This window comes from Pipra filicauda, unplaced genomic scaffold, assembly GCF_003945595.2.
Source record: "Pipra filicauda isolate LSUMZ 115617 unplaced genomic scaffold, ASM394559v2 scaffold433_size896684_pilon, whole genome shotgun sequence".
Lineage (NCBI taxonomy): Eukaryota > Metazoa > Chordata > Aves > Passeriformes > Pipridae > Pipra > Pipra filicauda.
Genome location: NW_024104569.1, coordinates 671,386 through 686,539, shown reverse-complemented (window position 1 = coordinate 686,539; position 15,154 = coordinate 671,386).

Below are 15,154 nucleotides of genomic sequence, written 5' to 3'. Positions count from 1 at the left end.
CTTCAGTGAATGGTCCATATGTGGATCAAACCCTAGAACAGCATTACTGACTTTGATGGATCTTTTTGCCCTTTTAAGAGTAAATAAGTCTATTGCAGCTAGACCCATATGGACAGAGGCTATTAAAGCCCTTCCAAGGCTTTACCAGGCCTGGTGGGGACTCTCCCTGTTTTCTTTTTAGCTGCCAGCTTGGCCCTGGCAATGACATTTTAATCACATATCCCCACCAGCGCCACCACCTTGTTTAGCCAGACCAAGAGGCTACAGCTCTGGTCATTATACTCACTGCTCCTCACAATAAAACATTTGTACTCAAGCTGTCAGTAAATGTTTCTATTTAACTAGTGATTTAGTGTCCTGGATTATGCTGAAAATACTTTGAACTGATGGTTTTCTTAAAAGGCCAAATCGCTTCTTATAGTGCATCCAGTATGACTTTGGATACACTGGGAAGGCTTATCCAGCACCAAATGTTTCTGCAGACTTCTAATAATATGTTGGGAACAAATTCAGAGAATGAAAAATGTCTGTGAAGGTTCTCAAAGTTCTCACACTTGATGGAAGACAAAGAGGATTTTATTATCCTTCCTCAGGACTAACTGTGCACTCAATACCAGTGGACTTCCCCACGTGAGGGCAAAGAGGATCTGTCCCTTAGCAGGTATTCACTTGCTTCTTGGGATACATTTTCCAGGTGATTTGTGGAGTTTTCACCATGTGCTTCCCATTAATTTTGAGATGAATGTTGTGCAAATCCCTAGTCAGCACTTGGAATATCTACCAATTAATTTTTAAAAGCACAAAGTTCTTAGTAACTAGAGCTGGGACTACCTGGTACAAAAATCACTTATTTATGCTAATTGTGAAGAAAAGCGTTAATTCCCAGGAAACAGATCCCGAAGTAGTTACACAAAGTAGTGTCTTATTATCATTTACACCCCCCAGAAAAAAAAACAGCAAGCAACCCAACAAAAAAAAACAAGGAAAAGCAAAAAGAAATATTTGCATACCTTTTAAAAGAGTATGGGTAAGTTGGGCATCTGGCTCTGGGAGTCCTTTTCCTCCAAAAATTGTACTAGATTTTAAGTCCTGAGAGGTTTATACTGCCCACTCACTGCAGCCTACTCATGGCCTTTTGCTCTTTATAAAGATACACAGATGTGTCCAAATTCTGCAGCAGGAGATTCTACTATAGAGCAACATAGAAATGGAAAGTTTATCTTACAAGGACTGACAATCCAAGAATGTAGATTGTTGTTGTCAATATTTTTAGAGATCTAGAAATATTCTGCAACTTATTAAATGTTTTGAGGGAAGCTGTTGTCCTGAGCAAATACTGGGAGCAAATTAGTCCAGAAACAGGATCTCTGACTGTGAAGATGCCATTGAAATGAAGATACTGCTGTGGTTGGAAAGCATTAGGAAATCCCAGTTTTCAGATGTGTGAAGGGATAAATCCAGACTGTCTAAAGATGCAATTAGTACCCAACGTCCTAGGAATGACTGTGTTTGACCAAATTTCAGGAAATTCACTTATATGACGAAAATATTTAGGCATTTCTGACAGATCCTGCTACACCTCAGCCTACAACTTTAGGTGCAGTATTTAAGTCCAAATACTCTCAATATTTCCACCTGAGGCCTCAATTTTGCGCTCTTTTAGAGAAAATCAGTGTATTCACTGTATCATACTTTTCTTCCATTTCAGGGGGCTGAAACAAGAGCTAATTAATTAAGTGGAGTAGCTGATTATTGCTTCTGGGTATTCAAAGGCCATTGAACTTGGTAACTCTTTGTGCTGAGCTTGGTGTACCTTAGATCCAGGTCTTAATTTCATCCTAAAGTACTGCTGCAGTTCCAAAATTGTGTTTAGAAAGACTTTCAAATGTTGTTGCTTCAAGGCTGTTCAGAAGTCTCAAGTAAGACACAGTATTTTACAAATGAAGCAGTATTTTACACTGCTAAAGAACTTCCCCAGAAAGAGATTCCTGGCACTACCTGAAAAAAAAAATTATAGAGAATAAAAATATTTCAAATACAGCTGATTCTAAAAAAGTCCCCTGGAGGGAAATGTGAATGAGACTTGCTGCTTTATTCCCCTGAATGGTTTTAGAAATGTGTGTGTAGTTTAAAATATGTTATTTTTGATGCATTTGCATGTGTAGCTGTAATCCCAAGGAATTGTATAACCCAGTGTGAGCATTTAATTAGTCTTTCCTTTGTACCACTTGTCGCAAAACTGGATACAAATTAATTAGTTGTTCATAGTGCTAACTGAAGAGATTTAAAAAATCAAAAAAAAAGGAATTTTGATAAATGTGAAACATGTGCTCCACTACCTAAGTCCTCTTCTTGTGGTTTGCAGATGATACTGAGGCATCCAATAATAACAGAACTGCCCAGAAATCAAGGAATGATTTATTTTAAGCTGCTTCATGAAGACAAAAGCTGCCAAATCACCGGCAGATTCTGCTGTGAGTGTTTTACTGCTCCTTCTCCCTGGGTACTTGCACTTAAGTCATTTACTCAGGTCCCAAATTACAATAAATCCTTACTCCATTGTGAAGCAGGATTTGTAATTCCTTCTCCAGGAGCGCCTGTAGCTCTGCACAAGGAAAACTCTGGCGCTGTCACAGCTTCACCCACACCGTGTTTGGTGTGTAAAATCCAAATTATTCCTTTTCCGCTATGCATTGCCATCTAGTGGTGTGAGGTCCCTGTGTGCCACAGCAGCCGGGAACGACCATGGACATAAGCTGGGAATGACTGTGGGCATCAGACAACTCATGCTGGTCATTGCCCCAGTCGTGGGATTTTGGATCACCTTCTTTAGAGAGGACCGAAGCCCTGTTGCAAGGATCTGATAATTGCACTGGCTGTCATGTTCATGTGCTCTAGTGTTTCTTTTTCAACCTAATAGAACTAGAATCACAGAATATTCTGAGTTTGAAGAGACCCACAAGGATCATCGAGACCCTTGTGAATAAAGATTCACATGGTAAAAAGAACTGGGCAAGGTGTGAGCAACTGGCTTTTCCTTGTGTTGTGGAAACCTGCTTAGCTCAACCAGAGGAGAGGGAGAAATAATTAGTACCAGGTTTGCATGTTGCCATGATTTCTTTCCAAGGACAGTAAAAGATTATAAAGAATTGGATCATAATTCTTGGCCAAAATTCTGTCTTCTGGGAGCTAGATAGTAGTAGGACAAGGGGAAAAATTTTAAACTAAAAGAGGAGAGATTTAGATTAGATATTAGGAAGAAATTCTTCCCCGTGAGGGTGGGGAGGCCCTGGCACAGGTTGCCCAGAGAAGCTGTGGCTGCCCCATCCCTGGAAGTGTCCCAGGCCAGGTTGGACGGGGCTTGGAGCAACCTGGGCTGGTGGAAGTGTCCCTGTCTGTGGCAGGGCTTTGGAACCAGATGAGCTTTCTGTTCCCTTCCAACCCAAACCATTCTGTGGTCCTATGATTCAAATTCACATAGCTCCCAATAAAGAGAAGTTAAATCAAGAGCAGCTGTAGCAGAGCTCTGGGGGGGTGACTGTTAGCTGGAGATCAGGCAAGTGGAGCACATCACATGGGAGTCTGGAAAGGCTTTTCCAAAACTCTCCATTGTTTCCTTCCACAGAGGTCAGTAATGGAATCCTTCAGTCCTTTATAAAGCCATTATACCAATCTATTTCCCACAAAGCTGCATTTGGGTGCTGTTAATTTTTACATAGTTATGTATGGGAAGAAAAAGCCACCAAATCACAGTTTTTCTTAAGCTCAGTAAAATAATTGCTACAGTGGTTGTTCGAAAATATTTCTGACACAGGAATAAATGAGCCACACACAATTGTCTTACCTTTCAGCTGCTACCAAAGCCGTACTGAAAACCCCCAGGAAATATTTAAATGTTTTCTCATAGCAAAATTACAGTGTTGAAGTGCTCTTCGTGCTGTGCCTTTCCATCAGGATATCAGATGTCTCGTGACTTAAGAAGGAAGCACAGGCACTATTGCTCTCAGTAGTGGTTTCTGTAACTCCAGCAGGACTTTGGTGCAGGCTGATGTGAGATGAAGGTAGGAGAAAACACAGCCTTGCCAGTATAACCAGTAGCAAATATTGGGCAATTTTAGAGTAGGATTTTATAGTGATTTCTGATAGGGAGGTGTGTGTATGCAGAAGAATCTCAAGGAAAATCATCATAAGGAATTTTAAAAAAAAAATATTAAAATATAACCTTACTAAGATAAATGTACAAGAAGCAAATAAAAATTTAGTTTTCATTTTTGTTACTCAATACAAATTTTTAGGCGACTTTTTCATCTTGTATTCAGTTTTATTTCATCACTAAGCAGGAGAAAATCAAAGAAGAGAACATAAACAAAAGGATTTGAAGAATTCATTAACAGACTATACCTGTCTGTACAGAATCACATCCTGGCAGTGAAAATACAGAAGTTGTTTCCAACAGAAACCATTAGAAACCACAAAAATAGGCTTTACTGCCATCAAAACCAAACTCTGATCTACTGTTTAGCTGTAAATCAGCATCTGTTTGTACCAGCTGAGGATTTTACTGTCTGGTTAACTGAAGAAAACCTTATAATAACTGAAGAAAGCCTTTATAATTAATGTTCTGCAGGTTTTGTATTGATAGAGTGATTAACTATTAAGCATTTGAGACTAAGAGAAGAAAAATCCAACAGTTGGGAGATCAGTCATGGAGAAGTTGTCATTATCAAGGAAAGGAGTCTCTAACTTTGATATGTTTTAAGTACAGGTATTTTACATTAGATGCTGAACTGTTGTGGCTGAGGGTTCGGGATTTTAAATGTTTATTTTCAGAAAAGTTATAAAGAACTGAGATAATTTTCTGTTCACCTCGAGTTATACAGTGTGTTAGCAGCAAAGGCAGAGATCTGAGTATTTAAGGGTCGAGCTGCATTTTGGATATTTAAGAACCTGTCATTTAAAAAAGGCTTGATTTTGTTTTCTGCAAATTTCTTATGCATCTGAATCAGAATTTTGTGGAAAACATCAGTTTGATTCCAGTGAAGTTACTACTTATAGTAATAGCAGGTAGCAAACTTCCAACTTTAAAGTAAACCAGCGAGCTCTGATTTCTTTAAAACTTAATTACTTGCTTCATTATACTTAGTTATACTCGATCAATCCCATAGTATAAAGCATGAAAACTTTGTCATTTGAATACCTCTGTGTTCCATATTTCTGGGTGTTGTGGTGGTGCTGTGCTGGCAGTCGGTGTTCAAATGGATGCTGCTGCAGATCTGTTTGTACAAGGGGTTGTAAACTGGGCTAATCTTGTTTGAGGTTCCCAATGCTTTGCTGCTTCTGTCTCGGGCTCTTTCAGCACCCAACAATCCAGCTCTTGGAGAACAACCTTGATTGTGCCCTACAGCTGCTTGCACTTAGGAAAAGAAACATTTGTCACTCTTATTTCTGTAATTGCTCAAACTGCATTTTAATTTTAACAGCTTAAGGATATTGGTGGAGAAAAATGTTTTCTGAATGAAAGTTTGATCAAATGCCCAGGGAGCTGGTGCAAGTCTTTCCATTGACTCAAGAGATTTTGTTTCAGGCATTTTATTTAAACAGTACTCCTCTCAACCATAACCGAGCAAAGTTACATGCTTTTCATACTGAACAAAAATTCTCAAACAGCAATATTTAATATAACCTTTTAAGGAAAATTACTGAAAATTAAATCTTTCCATTTTATAATTTTGATGCAGTTTGAAATATAAAGAAACCTGGATTTAGTTCTTTAAAAAAGCAATATATCTGCTTGAGCGTTACAAAACTCAATTTCTTCTTGCTAAAATGGAAATTGGATTAGATTCTGCTGGAGAAAACTCAACAATTGCTTAACTTCTTTTGTGTTATTCTTCATTGCCATTAATAGGAATAACATGATACCTATGCTCAGCAATTCCCATCACTGTGGGCTCTTAAATAAACATTAGGAAATATTAGTCTCAAAGTTGCAGACTCCATTTAGCACATTGCTCTGCTATGCCTTTTAGGTTTGCCAGTCAGAATGGCAGCCCAGATTTTTTTGACCACTCATTACACTAATGCTCACAGGCTTTCCTGGCAGGGCTCCTTATGGAGCTGAGCAGGTTCAAAATGTATCAGGAGGCCTTATCACTCAAAGTAAACAGTCAAAGCATATTTCCCCTTTGCTGAAAGATTTACATTAGTTCCCTGTTAGACAGAGTATCAATTACAGAGCTGCATTTCCTACGTGTCATAGGTGTGAGCTTCCCCTTTCCCCTCACCCCAGCTCAAGTCTGAAGTGCAGATGCTACCAAAGGAGGATTGGCTACATTTATTTAACACAAGCATTTCAAACTGTTTAGGTGAAGTTTTGAAGGTGTTAAATCACATCAGTGTCAACATCCTGAGGTGCAGACTTTGATGCCCTCAGTTGTGGCAAACAGCACGGAACTCTGCAGCCTTTCCCAAAGATTTCCTCAGGGCTACTGTAAACAGCACTTAGCTGATCTGATAAGGTCGATCTGCTCTGCCTGTCCTGAGATACGTGATCCTGAGCTTATCTGAGTCGTAACTCACCAAATCTGTTTACTGACAAGCAGCGCAGAGGGAAGGCAGGTTTCAGAGCTGGGTTCTCCGGAGGGTGAGGTTTGGCTGCAATTCCCTGCTGGGTGTCAGGGAGAACAGCTCCGTGACACCTTGCTCAGGGTGTGACCATGAACCTGGATCCTCACACCTGGCACAAGTGACTCGGGCACAGGAACCTTCAGGGAGGTTCACACTGGGGTTCAAGTGCTGCCAACCCAGCACAAATGCTCTGCTCTACAGGGGCTGAGAGCTGGACTCCATGACCCTCGTGGGTCCCTTCCAGCTCAGCAGATCCTGTGATTCTGTGGTGCAGCTTTAGGTCATTGCAACATTAAACCCAATATCTCCTTCTCAAAAATACACCGGGCAGAATCATAGAAGCACAGAGCGGTTTGGGCTGGGAAAGACCCCAAAGCTCACCTCGTTCCACCCCCTGCCTTGGGCAGGGACATCTTCCACTAGATCAGGTTGCTCCAACCTGGCCTTGGACACTTTCAGGGATGGGACGTAAATTTTCATCATCCAGGTGAACTCATAATTTCTAGCGATATTAGATCACAATTTTCGGTGCATGGGACACTTTTTTGTTTAGTTTTGTATGTGAAAAAAAAAACAGAAAGAAAAATAAAGCAACAAAAAATTTTAACTAAGACAAAAAAAGTTATGAAGTTGCCGTCATTCTGTATCAGTATTCCATACTTCCCAGGAGAGCTTTCCCTTTTGCCATGACCATTGCATGATAATTTTTATTCAGAGAAATTATAAGAGGAACAATATTAACCTAGACACTATGAAAAATAAAAAATAATTAGGCAGGTGAAAATGGAATAGGCTGAGACAAAACTGCTCAGGAAGTTGTCCTAGAGAAAGGAGAATTGGGTGTGAGCAAGGGGCTCAGTTTTTTTCCCTTTGTCCACTTCTCCAAAGGGACTACTGGAAATATCCATTGCCTGTATATATAGTGACCTCTTCAACTGAAATTTGCATGAAGACTGTTTCTTTTTCTAAAAGATTTGGTTTGGGTGAACAAAAGTTGCATTCAGGTGATGAAAATGTCACTTGAAGTTCTACATGAGAAGTAAGTTCTATCTAAGATATAAAGAGGAAGTCAAAATAGATCTTTGTAGTGGTCCTTCTTGTTTCACTGCCTGTGACTGTTAAAGTTTAGTTTTCTTCTTTCAATTTGCTTCAGGGATGCTAAAAGAAATACATTTAGTTACTATATGTGTTCAAAGGAGCGTGACTTATTTGTATAGAAATATATAAGTTTACAAAAGTCCCCAGGCTGATTGTTGAACATGCTACGGAGATGAAAACAAAGGAAAAACCTAAAACAATAAAGCCAGTGCAAGGAGGTAATGTGGACATCTCTTAGTGGAATGGAAGGAAGTATAGTGTGTGACTGAGCTTAAAAATTAGAGTATTAAAGGTTAAGAGTAATTAATTTATTGAAAGGTCTTTGTTCCCTCCTCAGAGATATTTCCAAGTCATGAAAAAAAATCCAAACAAAGTTTTTCTTTTAATGTAAAATAGAAAATAGCTCTTTTTTACTGAAATTTTGTGGTATCAAAATCTCACCTGTTTTTGTCAAATTAAGTGTTCTGTTTTAGCTTTTGTTAATGTTATATGATCAGCATTTTTCCTATGGAAGACAGAGCAAAAATGAGTGCCTCTGCAATTAGACATTCCCCAAAGCTCTCTGGGCATCTCGAGCCATTTGTAAAATTGAGGCTTACAGAGTAAACAAAAGCAGTTTCTTCCTGTGGCAGAATGTCCTTTGCCACAAATAAATAAGTGTTGTGGGCAGGATGAAGGTGACAGAGCCTGGACACAGGACAAGGTTGTGCCAGGGGACATGAAGTAGCTCCTGCCAGGCCATGACTGTCTTGTCTGCAGTCGAGTTCCACATGAAATAGCCTTTTTCTGAGTTTAGATGTGTTCCAACTATGAACAGAGCCCTTTAACTCGACAGTGAACTGAGAGATTCTGCATTCTGTGGGGTTTTTCCAAGGTTCTTGCTTTTATGGCTTTTAAAATTCTCGTTCTCTGAACTAAGCAAAACTCCAACATATTTTACACAGCTGCTCTTTCAAATTCCAGACATTTGACATAATATTTTTGCTATGAAATTCCAGAATATCACTACTAACTGTACTTTATCAAGTGAAAGCTCACTGAGCACTTCAAACCTAATAATTTTGATGTACCCTAATCACAATTTCTGTCTAATCTGTCCAGCTCTTTGGCAAATGCTGCAGCCAGCTCTGCTGATATATTAGTATATATACAAATATATATATAAAATATTACATATACATATATACACTGTCCTAGCTCAGATTCTTCAAGAAAAACACAGGAATTCAACTGTATGGTCTGACTTTTGTCTGTGTTTTAACTCTGTTGGCTTCACAGAGGGCAGAATAACAGAATTTGGGGAAATTTCACTTGTACAAAGACTGGTGATAGAACATCCATATGGGGAAGAAATCTGCCTAATTCTCACTCTTGGTTGCTCAGAAAGACCTCTGAGAAGTCACTTTTGCTGGGATTTGGGCGTTTTTACAAGGTCTAGAGGTATCTCAGAACCAGAATATAAAAAAGAATAAAATGGAAAAGGGAATGGTGTGGTTACACAGCAGGAAATACATTCAATTTTCATTCAGCTCCCCATAGCAAACCCTGGGGACACAGCTGTTTTGTACTTGCCAACAGTGCTTTTCTTAATGTAATTCTTAAATATGGTTTTTTATGAACCCTATGCACGCATAGCTAATATTTGTAACACAGTTAATATTGTAAAAGACTCCAGTGTGGGGTTTTTTATTGTTATTTTTGTTGTTGTTTGGGTCTTCTTTGGTTTCTTTTTTTTTTCCCCTTAAATGAAAACAAGTGCTTCTCTTTGAAATTCTGGATAAAATGTGAACCTTAGTCCAGTATTTTCCACTTTGCCAAAAAATGATGTGACAGTGTAGAGTCTGTAGTAGTTGCATGTCCAGTGTCAACTGAATATTCATGGAATCAACCCAATTTTGGGGCTGAATTCATTTTTCATGTTGATAAGTGTCTGCTACTTGAAAATATTTGTTTTGTAACAACTCAGCTTTAGCAAAATGTGAATTAATAAAACCACAGCATGACGTTTTTGGTTACAAGAATGGTTGTGAAAATATTTCTTTTCTATTTACTTTTTATTCAGCTCTTGGGACCTCAGAACTGTGGGCTTAGCAGTGAGATATCTAATTGTTTTTGAAATATTTTACCTGTGCAAATATACCTGGCCTTTCAACGAGCACATTTTGAAGATAATGTCTTCATGTTGCTTTTGTTTATAATATTCACGATGTTTCTATGGTTGATGAGCCATTTGGACCCTCAGAAGTCACTGCAGAACCTGGAAGTGCTTTCTTCCAGTGGAGGTGGCTTCTGGCAAAATGTCATTTAATTCTGATTTATGGAAGGATTTTTGTTTGTTTGTTTTTAAATTCTGGATTTTGGTAAAATTAAGTGCTGCACTGTTGTTTATTATATCTGTGTTATTTTTGCTGGGACTGATATCTGCCACTGTTTCCTCTGTGCTTGCCTTTTGCTTTACTGTTACTTTTCCTGCACAGCAGCAGTGACCTTTAAGTCGCAGCTGACAGGGCAGATTTCTTTACTAGAATAACATAATTAGTGTTTGAACCTTCTGTCAGGTGGCACACGGCTAAAATTCCATTTGCAAAAGCCACATGATGTGGAATCAGTGATTCCTACACTGTAAACGTGGTTCTGGGGGGCAATAGGAGACTTCTGCACAGTAGCTTTGCTCAGAAAGATATGTCAGTACGTGGAGAGAATATGTGAGTTTTCAGCTTGCTGGGTGTATGGCAAAAATGAACATTCTGCAAGTGCATTTCATGGCACATAAAACCACTGAGTGTGCTGGGATAGGGAGAAACTGCTCTGAAAGGGGCTGTTCTTTCCTTACGGCTGCGTGGGAGGATTCCATGAGACATGGCCTAAACCTGAAGGAAGTCAGGTTTATATTAGATATTAGGAAAAAATTCTTGACTGTGGGGGTGGGGAGACCCTGGCACAGGTTGCCCAGAGAAGCTGTGGCTGCCCCTGGATCCCTGGAAGTGTCCAAGGCCAGGTTGGATGGGGCTTGGAGCAACCTGGGCTGGTGGGAGGTGTCCCTGCCCATGGCAGGGGGTGAGATGAGATGAGCTTTAAGGTCCCTTCATGCTCAAACCGTTCTGTGATCCTATTATATAAAACACATGATTTAATGTTTTATTTATCATCCTATACATACATAGACATGTATACACGTCTTTGCACACTTGCTCAAAGAATCCATCTGCACGAAACACATTTCAGGAACTTCACATGTTCATGTAAAAACCTCTTCACAAAGAGATGCTTGCACTTTGTCAGGTGCTAAAGCATTCTTGAATTTCCAGCTCTACCCTCTTATCCCAAATGTAGTAATGCGCAGCTTGTGTTTGCAATATAAAAATCCACGTCAAAATAACAGCAAAGTCACTTATGCTTTTACAGAGTCTGAAAACTCTTCCCATGGCAGAAAAAAAAAAGAGAACAACGCTGATACTTTCTTCACAGTGAAGGCTGGGAGAGGCTTCAAAATGTAGATTTAGATTAAACAATCAAAACTTGTATATCGTGCTTATGTTTTCTGTCATAGCATAAAGGTCAAATATATCTGTGCTTTAATGGCTTTGAATGTGACTTCTTGGAACCAGGGATATATTTGGGCCAGTGACTGCATAAATGAAAAATTATGGGTATGCAAGCTTTTCCCTTAATTCCTCATGCAAACTTCTCCTAAAATTTTTATAGTGCATGTCAGCTAATAAAGCAGTAATATAATACATTAGAGTAAAAGAATCTAGTCAGTACTTTGGGCTGGAACTGGCCTGTGTTAGATCTCACAGAATTTGGGGAAGTTTGTGTTGCTATTACTGAAGATTTTGCATGTGATAAGCCAAATTTTGCTTGTCTTAATCAAGTAATCATCCCACAGATCTGAGTTAGGCAGTTCCCCTGACAAAGTCTAGCTAGTTTCTGGCACACAGAGGACTTTTCTAGTTATCAAAAGCAACAGCCTTAATGTGACACAGCACTGGATCCCAGTTCAGAGAGGAGAGGCAAAGTTGGATGCAATAGTGCTTGGGTGTCTCAGCAATGCTATTAATAAGTGTTTGAAGATGTGAAAGTGGGAACTTGGAAAGCAGGCCGCCACATACTCAAATATAGATGTGGGTTTAATACAGCTCATTTATAACTGGTGATTGCTTGGAGGCATCATGGACAAAATCCTTAATGTAAGAGGAAAAAGTGTCGGCTGTCAGGGGCAGTTCCAGGCTTTAATTTCAATGGCATGAGCAGGAGCAGCTGCGTGCTCCTATCAGGCATATGAAGTTTTTAGTGCTAAAAAGGCAGCTGGGCTGGAAATAGCCCAGAAGTACATATCCATTTGTCTGGCTAACTTCAGCACTTAGACCATCAATCAGGGCAGCCCAAAGAGAACTGAATGACATCAGTCAAAACAATCGGATATCTCTGTGCAGTGATTAGCTCCGTGTAGTACAAAAACTTAAATAATTTGTTCTTTGAAAATGTGATGATTGATTGGCTTCCATTAGGCTTGGATTTTAAAACATTCCATGAACTCTCAGATAAAATGGCACTAAAATGTTATTGCAATAACCAAATAAATCATATTAGACTATAGTGTATATAAGTACTTTAAAACATTATAGATACTAGAATTCTGTGTATAATAAAAAGGTGAAGAATGTAATCCATGAATTTTTTTTCATGCTCTCATCTCACACCAGCATTATCCATGGCTGTTTTCAAGGATAATGTTCCTAAGGAGATGAATGTTAGATTTTGCTTTAATACATTGTATATACGTATGTAAAGGTTGTGCAGTTTGGATCTGTTTGGTCATAGGGAGGTCTTTTAAAGTTATCTCAGTGCAGAATTTATCTGAGCTTTTGATACAGTGCTGGCTGTTTGATTTGAGTTCAGCCTCACAGTCACTTGCAGCTGGAAAATGGGCTGTTACCATTTAAAAGTGCTGCATTTTGCAGGATCAGTTTTATTGTCCAACTCATTGTCCTCTAGTTCTGACCAGAGAATCCCTGACATACAGCAACGTTTGGCCTTGAATCTCATGTAGAGGAGTAAAACAAAGTCTTGCTCTGATATGCAGGGTGGCAGTATGGTTAACACTTGAAATTTATGGTCATTTTCCTAATACTTCACTTTTGCTTAATGACCCAGGCTCTGCAGGCAAATAATTCTGTGAATCATCTCTTACTTCAAAACAAACTGCAGGCCCAATGCGTGCGAGATTGCCTAAATATTGGAAGCCCTATGGATCATAAATCAGAAGGCAAGGAAAATAATCCCATCAAAAATGTTTTGCTTCATTATTCTAGGATTTTAGTCATGGATTTTAAGCACTGGTGTTGAGCTTAAGTAATCGGTGATATTGTAAAACAAAGGCAACAGCACACACAGGGCTGCCTTTGAAGTCACTTGGCAGCACGTGGCTTTTCTACCAGTGACTGATGCTATTTTGTAATTTGTTTTCTAATGAGAGCAAATGGAGTGTATTGACAAGATCCAGATCCCTTCCAAAAAGTTTTTGGAGGTTTCACATGTTAGATTACATCAACTGTCGTTGTGATCCAGGGTTTGCTTCATACCTGGCAGTGCTGGTGTCACACTGTCCCATTTCTGCAGTGAATGACAGGTTTCAGTGCAAGTGTCACGTTTGAGACTTTGCCTCTCACTCCAGAGCCAAGGAAAGCTTTGGGAAGCCAGGGAGGTAGCCACAGTTAAGAGCTCTGATCCACCTAATGCATTAATAAATCCATTATTATAAAATAAACCAGTCATTTCAGTTTCCACATTATAAATCTTGAGATGAGAGGGTTCAGGGGAAACTTAGTAGTGGGTGCAAATAGCTGAAGGGACAATGTGAAAAAAGATGGAGCCAGACTCTTCTCAGTGGTGCTCAGGATAACAGGCAGAGGTGGAAACGCTGGAGATTTCCAGTGAGGGTGGCAGACACTGGAACAGGTTGCCCAGAGGGGCCATGGGGGCCCAGTCTTGGAGATAATCAAAACCTGGACACATTCCTGAGCAAGGATTTGGGCAGGATGACCTCCAGAGGTGGCATGCAGCCCCAGCAATTCTGTGACTGTAACTCGGAAATTCCACAGAAATGAGATCTTCAACAAGAGATGACTAATTACCGTGATTAATGGCTAGATACATTTCCTGATTTAGATTATGTGTAGCATCACCAAAAGGGGCAATTTTTCTCTGTGTATCATGAAACCATATTCAATATTAATGATTAACTCATACCTACAAACTGTATTTCTAGCTTAGGCCGTCTGAGTTGGGCTTGGCTTGTCAGCTGTACATCAGGGTTGGAACTTGTCCTAACATAAGGAGCAAGCACAAAGGCTGTACTTTTGAATTATGCTGGGGTGTAATTCATGCATAGCCTCAATGTCATATAGTAAAATATTGTATTCTGACTTCATATTGTTTATTGAAAGGAGCAGATGAAATGTTAGGTCTTGTTTAGAGCACCAATTTGTAGTCCAGTTCACGGTCCTGTAGTTCTGTCCAGAGAAATCTCTGACACACAGTAATGTTGAGCCTTGAATCTTGTGTAGAGGAATAAAACAAAACAAATCTACATGTTATAAAAGCTAAAGAGTTTGTGGATTTTTTGAGTCTTTGGGAAATAGTGTATGTGGAAAAATGTTTAAAGTTCCTAGAAGTCAGAGAGATCAAAGCTGGAGCTGGGCTGTGTTGAATTTCCTGATGATATTTGCAGATAATATCTAATGCTGCTTGCTTGCTTTTTTGATTTTTTTTTTTCATGGTAGATTATTTGGAATTGGGTGCTTTGAAGGGAAACAAGGAATTTGCTTGTGTATTTATCCAGTGCCCTGTTCAATGAGGCTACTTTGTCACCAGGAGGGCTCCAGCACATGGGCTGCTCCTACCAATGGATCTCACTGCCTGTGGCTTAGGCACAAGGTGACTCCTGCCTGGAATGAGGTAGGGGAATGATTTCTAATGCCTTGATAATTGGGCTGTCTCCTACGTTTCATAACAAATTCTCAACCCCTACTTAAGCAAACTTCCAAACTCCTCTATCTTACTTCTGGCACAGTGAAAAATGCAATTAAAACCAGTGTTCATTCTTAAAAGCACCAATAAAAACCACTAAAAAAGTGGAGAATTGCATGTGAAATGTATTTGCAAGTGAAATACTTCCTGGATGAATTTACATGGCTGTTTAGGGTCCAATCTAAAATTCAGTACCCTGCCTACTGTCCATATTGTTATTTACCTGCTCATTGCACCTCAGCATTTGGGCTGAGAGTCTGGGGAGCCATCACCCATGGAGATGGGATGTCCCTGGGATGGTGCCCAAATGGAGGCACCCTGTGGAGAGTGATAGGCAGCACTTGTCCCATGCCTTGCTGCTTCTCCACATTCAGCTTTAATCCGAGCACAAAGTGAA